Here is an 18,392-nt window from a genome sequence, read left to right as displayed (position 1 = left end):
CTTCGGAGATATTGTTGGCTATAGCTAATGACCTGGCAGGGGGGGAGGTTTCTCCGCGTGTCCCTCTGACTAGCAGAGGGCACAGTGGATGAAGTGGAGGATGGGACGCGGGCGACGTGCGCGTCCCAAGGTCGGGGGACGCACTTCGTTGGTGCGTCCCGGAGGTGCGGTGGTGGGGACCGAGCTGGTCCCCGGTGGATGGTCTGCCTCGGCAGACGTCGCTGGCTGGGTCGCGGTTGTTTGCTTCGGCCGTTCCCGTGACCCAGTCGCCAGGCGACGCGCAGTAGCGCCGCTGGGGTTTAGTGGGTATTCCGGTCGTCTCTCGGCCGGCGAGTCCCACATACCCTCCCTCAGCTGGTTGGCTGCCTCACGACTGGCTGGCTAGCTTCCGGGGGGGATGCGTAAATGCATTCCCCAGCGTCAACAAAAAAAAAAGTGGGGTAGGTATTATAAATGAAAGGGGATGATTCACCTGTACATTCTAAAACAAATTTTTATTTATTTTTACGCGTAATAGTCTATGTTTTCTCGTGCAAAATATGGGCTTAATACCCGAGTACAGAACCTTTGGTGCACGAGTCTGACTCGCACTTGGCCGATTTTTCTATTTAACTCTTGGGGCTCTAGTGGGCTTATTTATGAATACAAACTTGTAATAATCGATATTTAAAAACCGTTATATATGTAACGTGCCATCTACAGAATTTCCTATCAGCACAAAGAGATAGCGGGAACAAAATATCGTTCTTTGTCTCAAATGAATTTCTATTTACGCTTCGCAAATACCAGACTGCATAGTGCATGCCTTTGCAGAGCGTTCTATCTTTGTGTCACTAGAACTTATTTGTGCCCCTTTAGATAGTTACGAGACCTATTATATAAGAATTTAATTATGGACTAAGAGCCTATGAGGACCTGGCCTTCGTTATTTTATAAAAGCTGAAAGTTTTGTCCCCAATACAATGAGGAACGATCAGCGACTATGAAGTTTGGATTATGATGGTTTTGGCAGATAGCAGGTGACAAAGACGTATAAATCTATTCGTCAAAGTATAAAGTCTAATTTTTTTTCTTCAAAATAGTATAAGAAATCACGTGATGTATTGCCAGACACTTAGTATCGTGGCAACCCACTGTCAGACACCCAAGACATATTAAAGTTTAAGGGCAAACGAACGAACTTCGAATATTCGAAAATACGTTCACTATTATGAGACATCACCGCAATCTACCCCTTGCAATATTATTGAAACGGAATTCGTTTACATATCCTTTAAACAATATGCTATATGTCTGAGAGTTCTCCGTAATGTTCTCAAAAAGGTGCGTGAAGTCTGTTAACCGCACTTAACCAGAGTGGTAGATAGACGCAATTACTTGAGTACTTTTAAATCGTCAAATGCATCTACCACTGGTTCGGAAAGCCTATCCTACCGAGAAGAACCAGCAAGAAACTCGGCGGTTGATCTTTTGAAAGATATGATACACAATATTATGCCATGTATAAGTAATTGAAGTCTCGCGCATTGCTGGAGCGAGCTGCAGGTCAAATCCGCGCTCTTTTATCATTTACATAATCTTCAATTGTACTTATACTTCTTTCAGGAGCATATTTTTATTTAATAGATTTTTTGATGAACTTGTGCTATAGGGTCAAAATTGACAATGGCCTGCACCCTTCTCATTCTGAGGACAGACCCATGCACAACTGTAGAGGGCCAGTGTTGGGTTGATTGTATTGATATGTCTTGGATGTCTGGCAGAAGGTTGCCACGATACTAAGTGTCTGGCAATGCATCACATGATTTCTAATACTCAGGTTGATGACGATGACGATAACCTATTTTCTAAACGCCGATTTATAAATCGGTATTTCAAGTCCGCTATGTTTTGCAAAATAAATTCCGACGTATCACGTAAACCTAATCAATTCTTTGACCATTCGACCGCCAAATGCCAAGTCTTGTGACCTTTAGTGCACAGTATTTAAAGACTATTTTGCAATTAAACTAGACTCGTCTGATGGTGCCTATCGTGACTCCAGTAACACAATAGCTTCCATTAGCCTGAATCTAGGCAAAAAGATAGGAACAATTGTTCTACCGGACAGTATGCAGGTAGGTAATTCGATACCTCTGTTCCATTTTAATTAATTATTATTGCCGACCAGCTTTGTATTGTACTCGTAATTTGTAATTTTGTTTCATTTTAGAGAATACGAATCAATGGAGAGACATGGCTTTTGTATCTGCTGACTGAAATACAAACAAAAATGTTTATATTAGGTCAAAAGTTAAAGTCATATTGATTCAAGTTTCGTACACTTTCTGATTGTCAAACAATGATATAGTGGTGATAATCATAAATTACGTAAACTTAAAACTAAAGCTACGAGAGTTCCAAACGCGCCCAGGTCTGAGAAGAGCCCAAAACAAACTCAGCCGGGTATTCTTTTTACATTACAAAATCACTTATATTTATTAGAAATAGTAACTCATTCTCAAGCTTTCTTATCATTTAAATAACCCTTTACATTCTAATAGGATTTATCAATCAGTTTACGTTTTTATGAAAACTTTGAACTTCTCCAATAGGTCTAGGAAACTTATCCTACTAATATTATATACGCGAAAGTTTGTAAGTATGTATGGATGGATGTTTGTTAATCTTTCACGCAAAAACTACTGGATGGATTTGGCTGAAATTTGGAATGGATGAAATGATGAATGAACACATAGGCTACTTTTTATCCCGGAAAATCAATGAGTTTCCACGGGATTTTTAAAACCTATATCCACAGGAATGAAGTCGCGGGCATCAGCTTACACTTACACTTAGTTTAAACCGCACTTAACTCCAATTAGTTAGAGATGCGTGCTTGAAATCGAAGCCCTGACCTCCCGAATAGAAGGCTAACCTCTTAACCACAAGGCTATCACATCAACCGGAAATGTAGAAGGTCAATCAGGACAGAAGGTTACTGAGGCATATAATTTCAGGTCGGATTAACATTGTTACAACGTCACCTCATCTACAGCGAGGTGCCGACAAAATAAGGTTAATCTTGACATTCACGTTGTTATACCCACGTCAAACCTACAGTAGGTAAAGTAAGCGACAGATCGAAATGGCAATCGGTGTACGGGTGAACACCCCGTACACCCGCACGTCACCCGCGCTTTCCCGTACCGAGTAAGCGCGGGGGCTGTGCAGGTGCGGGGCATCTCTGCGCCGATTGCCATCTCTACATGTCGCTACTATGTGCTATGGGTGGGTAAGTAATATCCCTGAGGGAGTCCGCCTTTATATCCCGCCCAAAGATAAGATCTTTAATATCTTTTGTCCTTTATTTGCCCGCGTATTCGAATGATAACAGAATAAATTAAGTCAGTAATCCGAAATCCGTATACCGTGGAAATCTCGCAACAAATTTTACAAAAAAATACTTAAAGCTTGAATAGACTCTTATTTTTATGTTTCTAACTGGATGCTGCCCGCGACTTCATCCGCGTTTATTTAGGTTTTTAAAAATTTTAATCTTCCGGATAAAAAGTTGCCTATGTCAGTTTTAAAGACGCAAGCTACCTCTGTACCAATTTCATACAAGTCGGTTAAACTGTTGGGCCATAAAAAGCTAGCAGACAGACAGACAGATAGACACACACACTTTCGCATTTATAATGTTAATAAAATAAAATGATAATAGTAAAATAGTCTGTATCTAGAATCTAGATAAATTGATAGACGGATTGTTCGTACATATTCGCACGAGTCAAATTCAAACAAAAACGCATCTAAAGTGCGGTCGGACCTTACTGTAGATGTCAAACTACGGAGGTATTATTAATTTCGACCCTATTTGTGCTACCGCGTGTACGATACGAAATAGGGGTCTACCGTCTATGTCTCTATTGAGAGATTTGGCGGCTCTTATTCGCTATATACGGAACTAATATTGTGGCTTAGTGGAGTAGAAATGTCGTTCCGGACTAGCGTTTGCAGCTAAGCTTCTATATTAGGCCCATTGTTGGGACGACATTTTCTTTGAATATGGTACAGCTACAGACAATATAATATAAGTTAGTTGTGATAAAAAAGTACTAGAAAATTATTGTAATCCCCCTAATGGTTTGGTTTAAAAGTTGTAGTAGCCTACGCGGGCCTAAATCCTTTGAGCTATGCTGGTCGATTTTGTTCTTCTGCGAATTTTCTAAGTACCTATTAAATACATAAGCTTGGCTGAGATCACTGTACAGGGTACAGTCATATTATGCTTCGTGTTCAGATTGGAGTACTTGTTTTGCGCGCACTATCATCACCATCAACAACGCCGGCTCACGATGGACACGGGTCTCCTCTCAGAATGAGAAGGGGTTTGGTAATAGTCCGCCCCACTCATCGAGTGTGGATTGGCAGACTTCACACATCTTTGAGAACATTATGGGGAATTCTAAGGCGTGCAGGTTTCATTACGATGTTTTCCTTCACCATTAAAGCGAGTGATATTTAATTTTTAAAACGCACTCCGAAAAGTTAGAGTTACGTGTCCGGGATCGAACCCCCGGTCGTCTGAATAGGAGGCGGACGTCTTAACCACTAAGCTACAATCGTTTAGGCATACCACATTATAAAGCTATATATATATAGTTATTGAACCGTGTTAAGATAATCTAAAGCCAAATCATATTTTAACGTGATTACTTTCAAGTGTTACCAAGTTAGTCCAACCCTCCAAGGTTACGTAACTAAGTAAGCGATACGGGTGTATTACATTAACGCAATTATTATACAAGTTTTGATTACGCAAGTATAACAAAATTATACTGTAATCTAACACGGTGTAATAGTTTAATTATACCTACATCGTTACATAAAGTTGATTTAGTTGGCACATGATAATAATATACCATCGAGCATGGCTCTCTCTATCGCCCTGTTTCTGAGCGAGACAAAAATCCAAATAAAATAAAAATAAAATATAAAAGAAAAGCTGACTGACTGACTGACTCACTGACTGATCTATCAACACACAGCTCAAACTAACGGACGGATCGGGCTGAAATTTGGCATGCAGATAGCTATTATGACGTAAACATCCACCAAGGAAGTTATTTTTTGAAAATCCAACCCCTAAGGGGGTAAATAGGGGTTCATTTGTGTAGTCCACGCGGACGAAGTCACAGGGCATAAAATAGTTAATACGAAAAACCATATCTAACCATATCTATTTTCAACCAATACTCAATCAAAACGACTAAGGAACTATAAAACCCAGTAGAAGTTAGAACGGTTGGAACTTTCTTGAAATCACAAGCGCATGTAACCCCCTGAGAACCGACTACAGATCGGACAAACCGCATCAATAAAAGCGAACTCCCTAATGACAAGTCACACATACTAACTTTTGCTGTTTCACAACTTGCACTGCCCAGCTAGTTTGGTGAGACGGAAATGAACCTTATTTCATACTGGCAAGATTTGAAGTAGTGTTTTAGCTTAGTGTCTAAACATTTATGTAGTTGTATTATTATAGATCGAAGAAATGTTTTCTGAAAAAAAGATTCCGACGAATTGAGAACCTCCTTCTTTTTTGAAGTCGGTTAAAAAAGACAAGACGAAGCGTCACGACGCGACGGTGCGATGAAAATTATTTTATCTAACTATACCTATTATAGTACGCGACAGGTTGAGATGGCAATCGAGGTGTGGTCTCCCCGCACACCCGCACAGCGTCCGCGCTATACCGGCGGTCACAGATGATCTGTGCCACTCATCCAGTTAGGTACTTTAGGCCGACAACGCATTGGCGGTTCCTCTGGTGCTGCATATGCTCATGGGTAGCGGTAATCACTTAACATCACCCGCTGCTCCAGGGCATGCTATGATCCCAGATCCGTCCATATAGGTGGGTACATAAGCGTACGAGTACACAAATCAATAGCTCCAATTCGCACAACCGTATTTTACCAGTCTAAATCGAATAATTCGATCAGTTGGGAACATGTACCTAATCCTTAAAGACAAGACACACAGCTAAATTTTAGGAATCTATTTGTTTCCGTAAGGCCCCTCTGCATTGTTATTCGGATCACGTCCCGAATTCCAGATCTATCTAAATAAAGTACTGGTCACACTTATCGGGTGTTCTATTTTATTTATTTCAATAATTTATTCCGTATGGGTGACGACATTAATTCATCTAATATAATTAGTAAGTTAATTAGTAAGTTAACTTAGTTTTTAATACAATTTTGAGTGTTTCAAGATCAAGGACTGGCTATCCTAGCTAGATTTTTTATATCTGTGTTAAGGATAGCCAGCCCTCTCCCTCAGTTATCTAAACTACTAGGTAAAAGTCGCCGGGAGCCGCTGAATTTGGGAAGCGCAAGACCGTGGCGTGTGGTTGATAATATGATGATGATGATGATGATCAGTCAAAATAATGATTAATTATTACTCATCCTGATAGTTTATGTAGACACTATCCACAGGGATAAAGAAAATCCTGGGGGCCTGGTGTCCTGGAACCCAGGTTTTTAGCTAGTTCAAGCACCACTGCCCACTTTACCTGCTTTAGTAAAATGACCAGTAAGTAATACCATCAAATAACATAATATTGTAAATAGCGTATGCAATAATGTGGATACAATAAATAGTTAAATCTGTCTAAATTTCTGGGCATCAGGATTAGGAAATTAGACCATGAGGTCACATTTTTATATGACCGGGATCGAACCATCTGAATAGGAGGCCGACGTTTTGACCACTAGGCTATGACCACTTTCAAGAACCAGTTCAGTAGAAGTAATTGGAAAAACCCTCTCGAATCAAACATCCCGAACCAAACCGGTGGTAGGTAGAGTTAATGCAGCATAGGAAGTAGTCCTATGTGAAATAAAGTTGGTCCTACGTGAAACTGAGTTTTAGTAGGTATGAATTTAACTCAGCTCACGCTTAATCGAGTTAGTGGTTAGAACATTACCCATAATATATATTTTATACAGTAAATTGCGAGCGACGCAAAACTAGGTAAAGCTCACGTATTAGCTTTTAGGACTTCATTCTGGAAGCTCTATCCGACGAAGGAGGGAAAATTGTCAAACAATGCTTTCAACGTTTGATCGTCGGAACGTGTGCGGTGAAACGCTCAGGGGAATTCAACTGTTCAAAGTACTAGAATACTTTCATACGTAACTTTTTCATTTTATTTGAGTAACTTTAGAAAATTTGAAATAAGTAAGTTTTATTCGGTTGAAAGTTCTACTCTGAATCTCTTGAAATTTAAAACAGGGGTTCAATGATGCACTTTGGGACCAAGGTGCTGGTTTGGCGACCTCGTATTGAAAAGCGCACTTCCCACCGCTCTAGTTAGACAGATGACATCAAACCAGTCGCAGAGAGCCGCTGGATTCAGGCGGCGCAAGTCCTTACATGAGACCTATATCCAGCCATGGGTGTCTATTGATTAATGACGACGTTTATCGATGCTACGAATGCATGGTATACACTTAAAGAACAAAACAGAAGTCGAAACCTATTGAAATATAGTATGCCACATTGTTTGAAAGATACAAACGCGCTATGTAATGCAATACTAACTAAAGCATTGTAGTGTTCATTCGAATTCGAAAACCTACCTTGATAGACAAATTCCTCATACTCAAACGTGTTAAGGTACTTGTAAGATACACTCTACAACTATTTATGTTGGAAGGTTTTGGTTTTTATTCTATGTCTATCACATGACTTTTTGCGTGGTATTACTTTTATGCCCGTGGAATTTTTAAAAACGTAAATCCATGCGGACAAAGAAGACATTTGCTAGTACACGACAAAAAATTATTATCAATACTCCAACCTTTTTTAATGAAAATGAAAAACGTTATTTTTCGTTAGCATTTTGTATAAAGACCTAAATGTGCGTCTGTTTTATGTAAAGCTCTTGAAACTCGTTATCCCGGGATTTGTCGTGACAATGGATTATAAATTTATAAAAAGGCAGCGCCCACGTGAGCGGGGGAACAAATTGTATGAAAAGAAAACGACGTGATGAGAAATATTAAGCGGTCCGATGGAACTGAATTACAAGGGCCTTTAGTGAGGGATTTAGGACGCCCAAATCAAAGCTATTTTGAAACTAAATCGTTCGACAAGAATTATTATTTTTAGGGTTCCGTATCTCCAGAGAAAAAGGAACTCTTACAGTATCCCTACGTCGTCTGTCTGTCTGTCAATCAAGACCCGTCAAGGGAATCAATTCCCATCATGAAAGGCAGACTGAGCAATGTCTTATAGCACAAATAAGTGGAACATTCTGACAACCGTGAATTTGTGGTTCAATCATAAAAAAATTTGATTGTGTTATTTTATGTAAGACGGTACGGAACTCTTTATGCGTGAGCCTGACTAGCACATACACACAAGCTTTCGCTTTGTGATTTGTCTTAAAAAATATGTTTAGGTAAGCAAAAGAGTATGTTTATTTCATAAAACTTTTGTCGTAATGTATCGCAAATCTAAATGGAATCTCGCAACGAGGTCAGGCTCGCAGGCCGCGGCCCTGAATGGAACTTAAGAACTACATATTTTATTTTCCTCATAATATTATTTTTTAATACACGCTCTAGTTTCTTCGTTATAACATATTTTTTCCAAGATTTTTATTATACGCATTTCATTCAATATGGTCAGGTCATGCTACTGAATGTACGGAAAACCCGGCGCCACCCGTTCATTTTCAATTTTTCAATCCTTCGAACCCAGGACTTTGAGTGCCTGTGAACCGTGTGTGTGTGTATGTGTGTGTGTTGTGTGATCAGTGAAGTATATATTTTAAGAACCAGGATATTTTAAGAAGTAAATATTTATCTACATAGGAGAGGAACTTGTTTGAACAAAAAATTCATGCAGTTCAATATATGAACAGAAAACCGAGTTTTCAATATTTATTTTTAACTAGAGGTTGCCCGCGACTTCGTCTGCGTGGATTTAAGTTTTTAAAGATCCCGTGGGAACTGTTTGATTTTCCGGGATAAAAAGCCTATGTCAATTACAGGGACTCAAGCTATTGCGTCCTCGGTACCAAATTTCATACAAATCGGTTCAGCGGATGGGTTTTTAGGAATCCCGTGGGAACTCTTTGATTTTCCGGAATAAAAAGTAGCCTGTGTCAGTCCCCGGCATATAAGCTAACCCTGTACCAAATTTCGACAGAATCGGTTAAACTATTGGGCCGTAAAAAGGTAGCAGACAGACAGACAGACAGACACACTTTCGCATTTATAATATTAGTATGGATGTAAATTCATCAGGTGGAAACTCTCGGTATGAAGTAGGTACTTAGTTTTTAACTAATTTCAAAGCAAATTCTATATTTTGTTAGAAATCAGAACTAAAACATCATGTTCCATTATTCCAATAGTTTCAACAACAAATTCGCGTGCCACGCTGCTGCTAACAAATAACTAAAGTAGCAAAGAAACTGCTTTAGTGTTTATTTCGCGAAAACTTAGCAAAATGTACCGTGAACTAACAAATCGTGTCATTAGGCTAAGTAAAGACTTGCGGCGGAACGCCTCTTAACTTGAAATCAAAGTGAAATAGAATGGAACTCTCGCAGGCACGGATCTAGGGGTTTAAGTTTTACACGCTAATTTATAGCTAAGTGAATTAACTGTATTAGCCATGTCACAGTTAATTTTTTGTTGTTCCGATATACTGATCTTCGCGAATACGAGTAGGTACGCTGGACTTGCGATTGCCGACCTGTTTTTGAAGCAAACTTGATGTTCACCATTTGGGGGTTGATGGCAGTTGCAAACGTCATATACGGAGCTAAATGTTGATGACAGTCAAACATCTGTCAAAACACGCGCACAAACACACGCATACAAATGTGTGGCGTTCGTCACAGTTGCAAATAGAGGGCGCTTCTCACTCATACCAAGACATCGATCAACTGACCTCAATACAAACCTAAGCCAGTCGCCACTCATGACGCTTTCACTATATGGCAGCACCTTACCTTATACCTTACAGTTGAAGCTCAAGAATCAACGCAGAACACGCAAATCTGAATCGCACTAACGGAGCGTTTAAGAATCTTCACTATATAATAGGTATAATAGAAGTTTCAAGATACAACCGTCGGCCAGTGGGCGCCACCGAGCAAGACGACCGCTCGGTGGGAGATCTCCCCTTTGGTACGGTCGAACCTACACACTATGTAGGCTACACACTACTCCCATACAAACGCACACACAACTTTGAACGGCCTTTTTGGGCCTGCCTTGACCATTACAAATGCGTATTCTTCGCTTGAGGTACGGCAATAGGTACCTATATCCACACTGATCTCTTTTCCCACCAGTATGGACTCAGCCATAAGAAATCTTCCTATTTTATCACGTTTTTTAGTTTATCCTAAATTCGTCTCTGTGCCCTGAAACCGCTGAATTCAGATAAGAGAGTGTTCAAGTTAAACGTACTACGACTGAGCCGCAAACCGCTGATTTTACTTGGTCGCCGTACGCGTACTACACATCCATATATATATGATATACAATCAATCTGATTTACTTCCAAAATCGGTAATTATTGATTTCAGCCGTAGATCAGTATCTTATCGCCAGCTTACAGATAGGATCAATTATAATCAATCGCAGTAGTTGGATGCAAGCCGCTCAGGTTTTTATGGGTTGTGTTTTGGTTAATATAAGAAAGCTCTCGTATTACCAAATCTAAAATGTAAAAGTCATTCGGAAAAAATGAGGAAAAGACGAAATTGTTCTTATTCGAGCACATTTTCGTGGATGCATGTAGTATGAAATATGTAGCATATAATATTCAAATATGTAGTACAAAAAAGTCAAAAGCAGATAACTCTAAAGATAAAACAACTTTTTAAAAGTAAAACCAAACCAAAACAAGCAATTCCAAGCATCGCGTACTTAATAACGTTTTGGATGAAGACTCCATTATAGCATTGTTTTCTAGGGCAGTGTTACAATCACATATGACGGCCCCGCTAGATGTAATGTTGCAGTATCTTACACACGAAACCATGAATTCTTGTGTCATATTCTGCGATGCTAACGATCGCGAAATCAATATAATCAATCTATCGTTAGATAGCGACGTCTGGATAGCGACGTGGTTAACACTAACCACACAATTTTTGACAAATAACAACGTTGCTAAGTAACTTATCGACGGATTACAGATACGATTGATTTTATTAATATTATATTGTCAAGTAGGTACACTTGAGTTGCGTTTAATTTTAATTCAATATACTAAATATTGGTTTTCTCGAGACATTTTCCTCAGCTAAAAATAGGATGCTGAGTAAAAAACATAGATACATCCTCCTTCACAACATTTCTAAATAGGTTCTCAACACCTAAGATACTTAAATAAAATCTGCTTCGCAACATGACGACGCCGCCACTAAGGCGGCGAGTTTGCACAACCTTAATTTTTCTTGGGGTAATAATGCGGAAGATTCCCAGATCCTGCTGCATTTAAATAACTCAAGGTGTGTCCAAGTCACGCGTGCCAATGACTTCAGCTGCAACCCACGGAAGACTACCTTAAACATAAATCAAAGTTAAAAAAATCCCCGACACAAAATCCTCTATAAGAAAACTAGAAAAAAGCTGATAACTAAAAACGGCTGAACTGATTTTCTTGGATTATAACTAAACAAAAAAAAACTAAATTAAAATCGGTTCATTAGTTTAGGAGCTACGATGCCACATACAGATACACAGATACACAGATACACACGTCAAACTTATAACACCCCTCTTTTTTGGTCGGGGGTTAAAAATCAAGTGTAAAGTCACTTTTTCTGTCACAAACATGGCATACATCTTTTAAGTTCAAGTTTTACCTGTTTTATCTGTCCAGGCGTATCCCTATGTGCATGCCTCATATTCACTGGTAATTGCGCATGCATGGAATCCTATGGTGCACGCAATATCGCACGCACTCTCTTGCATTCTCTTACTCGTTTGAGACGCTCAAGCAACACGCTTAGCTTTAATAAACTTGTGCGCGCAACTTTAATATAAATGCATGGACACATGCGGTTGGTGCCTCAAAATGGTTAGCGCCAACTGAGATTTTGCCTCTATAATTTGTATGTTATGACGTAAGAGAGACAGCGGCCAGCGCTATATTAAGAGAGGTCTCTCCGTCACTCGCTCCATACAAATGTACTTCCAATTTCATTTGAATATTAAGCAACCAAAGTCCATGAAATTTTGCAGACTATTCTAGAAACTAATATATATGTCTGTGGTTTTCCAGATTTCTGTTAAAATATTCGGTTTCAAAGTTACGCGGTCTTAAAAATTCACATACAAATCTTTGAGCCCCTGTAATTTTAAAACTACATATTTTTAGAAAAATCTAAAACACTACAGGCACAGATAATTAGTGTCTGCAAAACTTCATGGACTTTAGTTGCTTACTATTCAAATGAAATTGGAACTACGATTGTATGGAGTAAGTGACAGAGAGAGCCATGTTAACTTCTTTTCGCGAATATAGTCAGACCACTTGAGCTGTATTCCTCGCGTATTTCATGGCCCAACAAGAGCACGTAAACTCGGTAGACGTGTGAATGACGTTATCTAAAATGAGTGTCGGCCGAGAAGTAAATAAAATGCACTCTTCTCAATTGAATAAACGATACAGAAATAAGTTGAACTCTTTCCCAGACCGTTTATTTAATTTTCCTTATTTCTATTCCTTGCATCTGTGACCTCTATATATCTGTTTTGTTAATATTAAGTCGGAAACTGGATGGGTGACTTAGAAGTCCGAATTAGGCCAATTCGGTAGTCGATCCCAAGTTAGTAGCATTTGATAAAATTAGTCTAAAGGTCAATTAATACCAGAGCGCTTTAAATTATTATTTAAAGCGCTCTGGTATTAATTTTTATTAATATTAATTTAAATTATTATTGCTATTTTTAGGTATATTTTAAAACCCTTGATTATAATTTTTAAACTGCATAATGTAAAGAGTAATAGAAATGGGACCCAACCAACCACATACATTTTGTATTTTTAACCCCCAACCCAAAAAAGAGGGATGTTGTAAGATTGACGTGTGTATCTGTGTGTCTGTCTGTGGCATCGTGGCTCCTAAACTAATGAACCGATTTTAATTTATTTATTTTTGTTTGAAAAGTGGCTTGATCGAGAGTGTTCTTAGCTATAATCCAAGAAAACTGGTCCAGCCGTTTGACAGTTATCAGCTCTTTTCTAGTTACTGTAACCTTCACTTGTCGGGGGTGTTATAATTTTTAATTTAAACTTGTGTATAGTTTATATCATTGTAGGGAGTGAGCTATATCCTAGGTCGTGTTATTAGTCATTACCGACGGCCCTAAGTGACTCATCTAACGTGTTAAGGCACAGTTTACACGCCAGCGAGGCGACGTAGGCCTTCCGATTCAATTCCGCCAAGACGCTGGCACAAATTACTGCGGGATTAAGTTTGCCACTCCGATTGCCAGAGGACGCGTGCTTGGATAACGTACTAAACTATAAATTAACAGCTACAAGTCATAAGAGATAGCGTTTTATTTTAAAACTATCTGATAACCGCGACTTCATCCGCTGGATTTAGATTCTTGAAATCCCGTGAGATTTCGTGGATCTTCGGGTATAAAATGTAGACTGTGTCACTCTGCAGGTTTTTAACTATATCCATGCAAATAACGCCGATCCATTGCTCCGTTGCGGCGTCATTGAAGGACAAACAAACAGACAAAAATACTTTCGCATTATATAATATGATAGTGATAGCCAACAAGGGATAACCATCGATTCAAAACGCTGACGCAAATCACTGCGGGTTTTATTTGCCAGAGGACGTATGTTTGGAAAATATACAGTAGGATTGAAACTTATTGACGACTGAAAAGTTAGAACCAACTCACAAATCGTCATATTTTACACCATTAATATATTATTATTTTCTATGGTTTACACCGCTAACGCTTATGGTTTATTCCAAAATGCAAATAAATAATTACACAGTCTGCAACATTAATAACTACAGACAGAAGTAAGATCATGATGAGACGTCATTAACTTGTAATTGCAAAGTGCACAAAGTCAACAACAAATACTTTCCTACTTCCATGGCCTACACTAAGTTCAAATCACTCTTTCTACCTATGAAAGCCGCGTCAATATTTGAAGCCGTTTCATTGCCCCGGATATACAAACAAACAAATCGTTTGAAAATGCTTTCATGAATAGGTAAAATATAACCATATAGGTGCGTAATAAACAGGTATTTCATAAGTATTTAAAAATTCATACTCAAATGATTAAAATAGAGATAAAGGAATATATACTTTATAAACATACATTTTGTATGATAACATTAGATGGAAGGCTTGATAAACCGATTACAAGGCGCGGCGTAGAGCGCCTACGGCTCAGCCTACGCCGTAGCTTAGCTACGCGATTAATGAGCTCGGGGAAATATGGCCTGCGCTATATTATGTTTCTTTATAATAGTACTATGTTAGATGTAAGGAAAGTATACTGTTGTGTTTTAAATATTTTATTCATTCTCTGACGCAGTGATGACGCAAGCGATGTCTTGTAATTGGAAGGTCCCGAATTCAATTCCCTGTAGAGGTAATTTTGGAATTCTTGAATTGTCTACCCTACCGGCAAAGACATGCATGTCATCAAGCGCTTCAGAGTTCTGTTACCATACTACGAAGAAATCAATGAAAGGTATGGGTTTAACTATCATACCTTCGATTTCTTATTAACCTGCATGAACCACAGGTGAGATCTTAGTCAGAGTCTTACGAGTATCTATTTATACTAAACTATGCTTCACCAGTCGTCTTTGCGGCGATAATCTCAGGCTCTTTTGCTTAGTTTTTAATTTTATTTAATGACTAACTTTTACCCGCGACTACACCTGCGTGATATAATAGCCTTGCACTAGGAAATAATCTCTGTAGAAAAATTATTGCCTTGATATGTTATTATGAAAGTATTTTGAGAATTGGATCATTATTTGCCGAAATTACCCTTATATACAATCCCCAAACTAACAAATTTTACATCTATATAATATACAAACGTGTAGAACAGTAGATTCTGCTATTTCTGCGTTAACTACGGATAGCCCCACAGGTCCTCAGACACAATAAACAGTTTTGCATCGTCGCGCCGGTTTGTTCTCATAACAAGGGAAATTAGCATAGAATTTACTTTGAACGTTGCTATAAATTTTAATTTCTTAGATAGTCCGCTAAGAGACAAGTATTAAAACAAACAAACTTGTATAGTTCATGCGAAGTTATTCTCTGCAAATGTTTCGATGTTATAAATGCCTCGGTTATATCACGCGAGCTGCTAAACCTATCTATACCCTATCCACGGAATGAAGTTAGAATATCGCTCTCTCTGTTTGGCTCTAACATTTGAATGCGATTACGTAAGAGAGAGGGCTATGCTAAATTTTTGCTCTCTCTGGTTTAGTATGGGATTATGTAACAGAGCTATAATAGCTCTACTACTAAGTAAGTAGTATAATATACCTACTACTCGTAACTTCTTTACGTGGATAAGGCATAGAAAGCTACTGCCACTGTTCTTGTCTTGTACGTCAGTTGATTTTCCTTGGCCTTCCATGATAATTTAACAATTGAAATTCAGAAAGTGTACAGTGTTAACCAATTTAAATAAATATTTACTTTGACACTGTAGTAACCTAGCATCAAAGAAATTCTCAATTGTGAAACTTAATTTATATACTTTGTAACTACAATTTTGGTACATGAAAAACAAAAATAAATAATAAATAAATTATTTTTAGGGTTTCGTACAAGAACCCTTGTTAACACGAAATTTTGCGATCGTATAGATGTTTGCAACGTGAAAAAGAAATGAGTAGCTATAAGGAGTTAATTGTAACATGAACATACCTACCACTAAGTCGCATGCGAGTAACTCGACCGACCCGATCCGTTCGCTAGCTTGCAATGTGTAAAGAAGCCTTAATTGCAAATGTTCCGTTGTTCCTAAGCCCCGACAAGAAGGAAACTGTTTCATTTCTTAATGAAAATTTATTCTTTATACTATAAACAATAGGAAGAAGAGCTTTTTGTTAGAATTGCGGTTAATATTTTAATTATAATGCTCATTTCAGTTAAGGTTTGCTTTGTCACTGAGTTACCAGTGTCTAGTAATAAATCTTTATGAATTAGAATCTTGACGTTTGGTAGAGAGATACGAGTAGCTTGCATCTTAGAGACAGACACTGGATATTATATATCCCAAAAAACTAAACAGTCCCCACAGGATTTTTACTCAAAAACTTTTTTCAAAAAAAAAATTCGTAGTTTTGTTATGGTATCTTATCAGAAATCATCAGCATTTTGGCAGAGTAGTCATGGCCATCATGAAGCGACGTTTTTAGCCGACTTCCAAAAAAGGAGGAGGTTCTCAATTCGTCGGGATCTTTTTTTTTATGTATGTTCCCCGATTACTCAAATTGATTTGATTTGATTTGAAAGACCCCTGGACCGATTTGGATTTTTTTTTGTTTGAAAGGGTATACTGTGCAGTTGGTCCCATATAAATTTGGTGAAGATCCGATGAATATCTTCGGAGATGGAGAACAGAACTCCTCAATGGATAGGAGCAAATTGCTCGCGATCAGTGTAATAGCTTAGTAAACAGTAGGATTTTAACTAGGCATAGCATATTATAGTACAGGTGGGCCACTAAAAATTGTGAAATAAAAAAATTTCAAAAGAAAAATAAAACCGACATCAAAAACCAAAAACACTAACTTTGTTTTAATATGCTCGCTCGACTTCATACCTAGGTACATTACACGTGTAGCTAAACAAAAACTGTTTTCTACTTTTTAGTGTTTTTGGTTTCTGAAGTTGGTTTTATTTTTCTTTTTGAGGTCAGATGCTATGCGCCTTACTAGCATCCACCACTTCTCCCTTCTGGCCGATAGTCTGGTACACACGTGCAAGGGACCGCTGGGCACATTATACGGTTGCGGCTTTCTGGTTCCGCATCCGCAATTCTCAGAACGAGATCCTCAGGGTATGCTCTGAGTGTCCTGACAATCGCATACCGAAGTACTGGCTTGCCGTACATCGTGGCAACAACCGTAAATAATTTTTATTTTACTCTTGTATTCTATTCTATTTTATTTTATTTTATATTTAAGAAATGGGTGTAAAAAAATTTGCCTGAAAAAAATAAACTATTATATTATATTATATTATACAGTTGCACACAAATACGCTCCCTCAATCCGCAGATCCGCTGCAAAACAAAGTGATAAATAAGGATAACCCCCACTGATGTACGGCAACGCGACCCGATGCATCTTTTATTGAGATGCATTGCGTGAAACGATCTGTGAACCAATAATGGGCTTCCAGATTTAGCGTTCCTACCATTTGCAGTAGTTAAAACTTAAAAGAGTTAAACAGTATTGCTTTTTAATCCATAAATACAGTTACTTATAAGTAAGTTATAAGTAATTTTTTAATTTTTAATCATGTTTTATTTTAGTTCTATTTTAAATTAACACTTTACAGAATTACAAGAACTTCCAGAACTTCCCTCGTTTGGGCTCGAACAGAATACCAGCGTTGTGGGTACATTGTGTATCCACAACATTAAGCTGAGTTCGGGCCTTTTCGTTGGCACAACATATAGCAGGTACTCAACACCATGTTTAAGTTAAGTTAGTTTTTAAGTTTTATATTTTATATTTTAAGTTTTATTTATTTTTTAAGTTTTATATTTTAAGTGTGTTTTGTATTAGCTGTATGTTGATCCAATGAATAAAGTTAATTCTATTCTTTTCTATTCTATTCTACTTAGCTGCCTCGTTTCTGAATTTCGCCACTGCAGCGAACTGTGCAGAAAATACTTGACTATAGTACACAAGTGTGTGTGCAAAAACAGATGCACTCTCTATTCCGTCACTCTCATAGTCTGATGTGGCGACGTCTGACATGACGGGAGAGAGATCAGGACCAACGACTTTATGATTTTCACCTCCATTTGGAGAAAATGTCGAAATGATATCCTCTTCATCATGAAGCACCCATCGCGGGCCAACACCGAGTATAGGTCTCTTCTCGGAATGAGAAAGGCTAAGGTCACAGTCCACCACGCTGGTTATGTGCGGATTGGCAGACTTACACCCCTTTGAAAAATGAAAACATTATAGGGAACATGCCTCCGGGTGGCAGGTTTCCGCACGATGCTTTCCTTCACCCATAAAGCTAGTCATATTAAATTGTTTAAAACACACATAATTTCGAAAAATTGAAGTGTATACCCAGCACCGAACCCTAGACCTCCCG

The 18,392-nt window shown here is 38.3% G+C and overlaps 1 long non-coding RNA gene across 1 annotated transcript; it reads right to left on the bottom strand.

Annotated features, from left to right (window-relative positions):
* Window positions 1-230: 230 nt before the first annotated feature.
* Window positions 231-17,244, bottom strand: LOC123865122. The gene is made up of 3 exons (XR_006795911.1): window positions 17,061-17,244; window positions 3,249-3,254; window positions 231-243 (listed from the first exon to the last, which is right to left on the bottom strand). It is a non-coding gene; the product is annotated as an uncharacterized LOC123865122 (long non-coding RNA).
* Window positions 17,245-18,392: the final 1,148 nt, after the last annotated feature.

The sequence above is a fragment of the Maniola jurtina genome, chromosome 5 (genome assembly GCF_905333055.1).
Source record: "Maniola jurtina chromosome 5, ilManJurt1.1, whole genome shotgun sequence".
Taxonomy (NCBI): Eukaryota; Metazoa; Arthropoda; class Insecta; order Lepidoptera; family Nymphalidae; genus Maniola; species Maniola jurtina.
The sequence above is the reverse complement of the archived record's forward strand: the minus strand, read 5'-3'. Positions and strand labels throughout refer to the sequence as shown.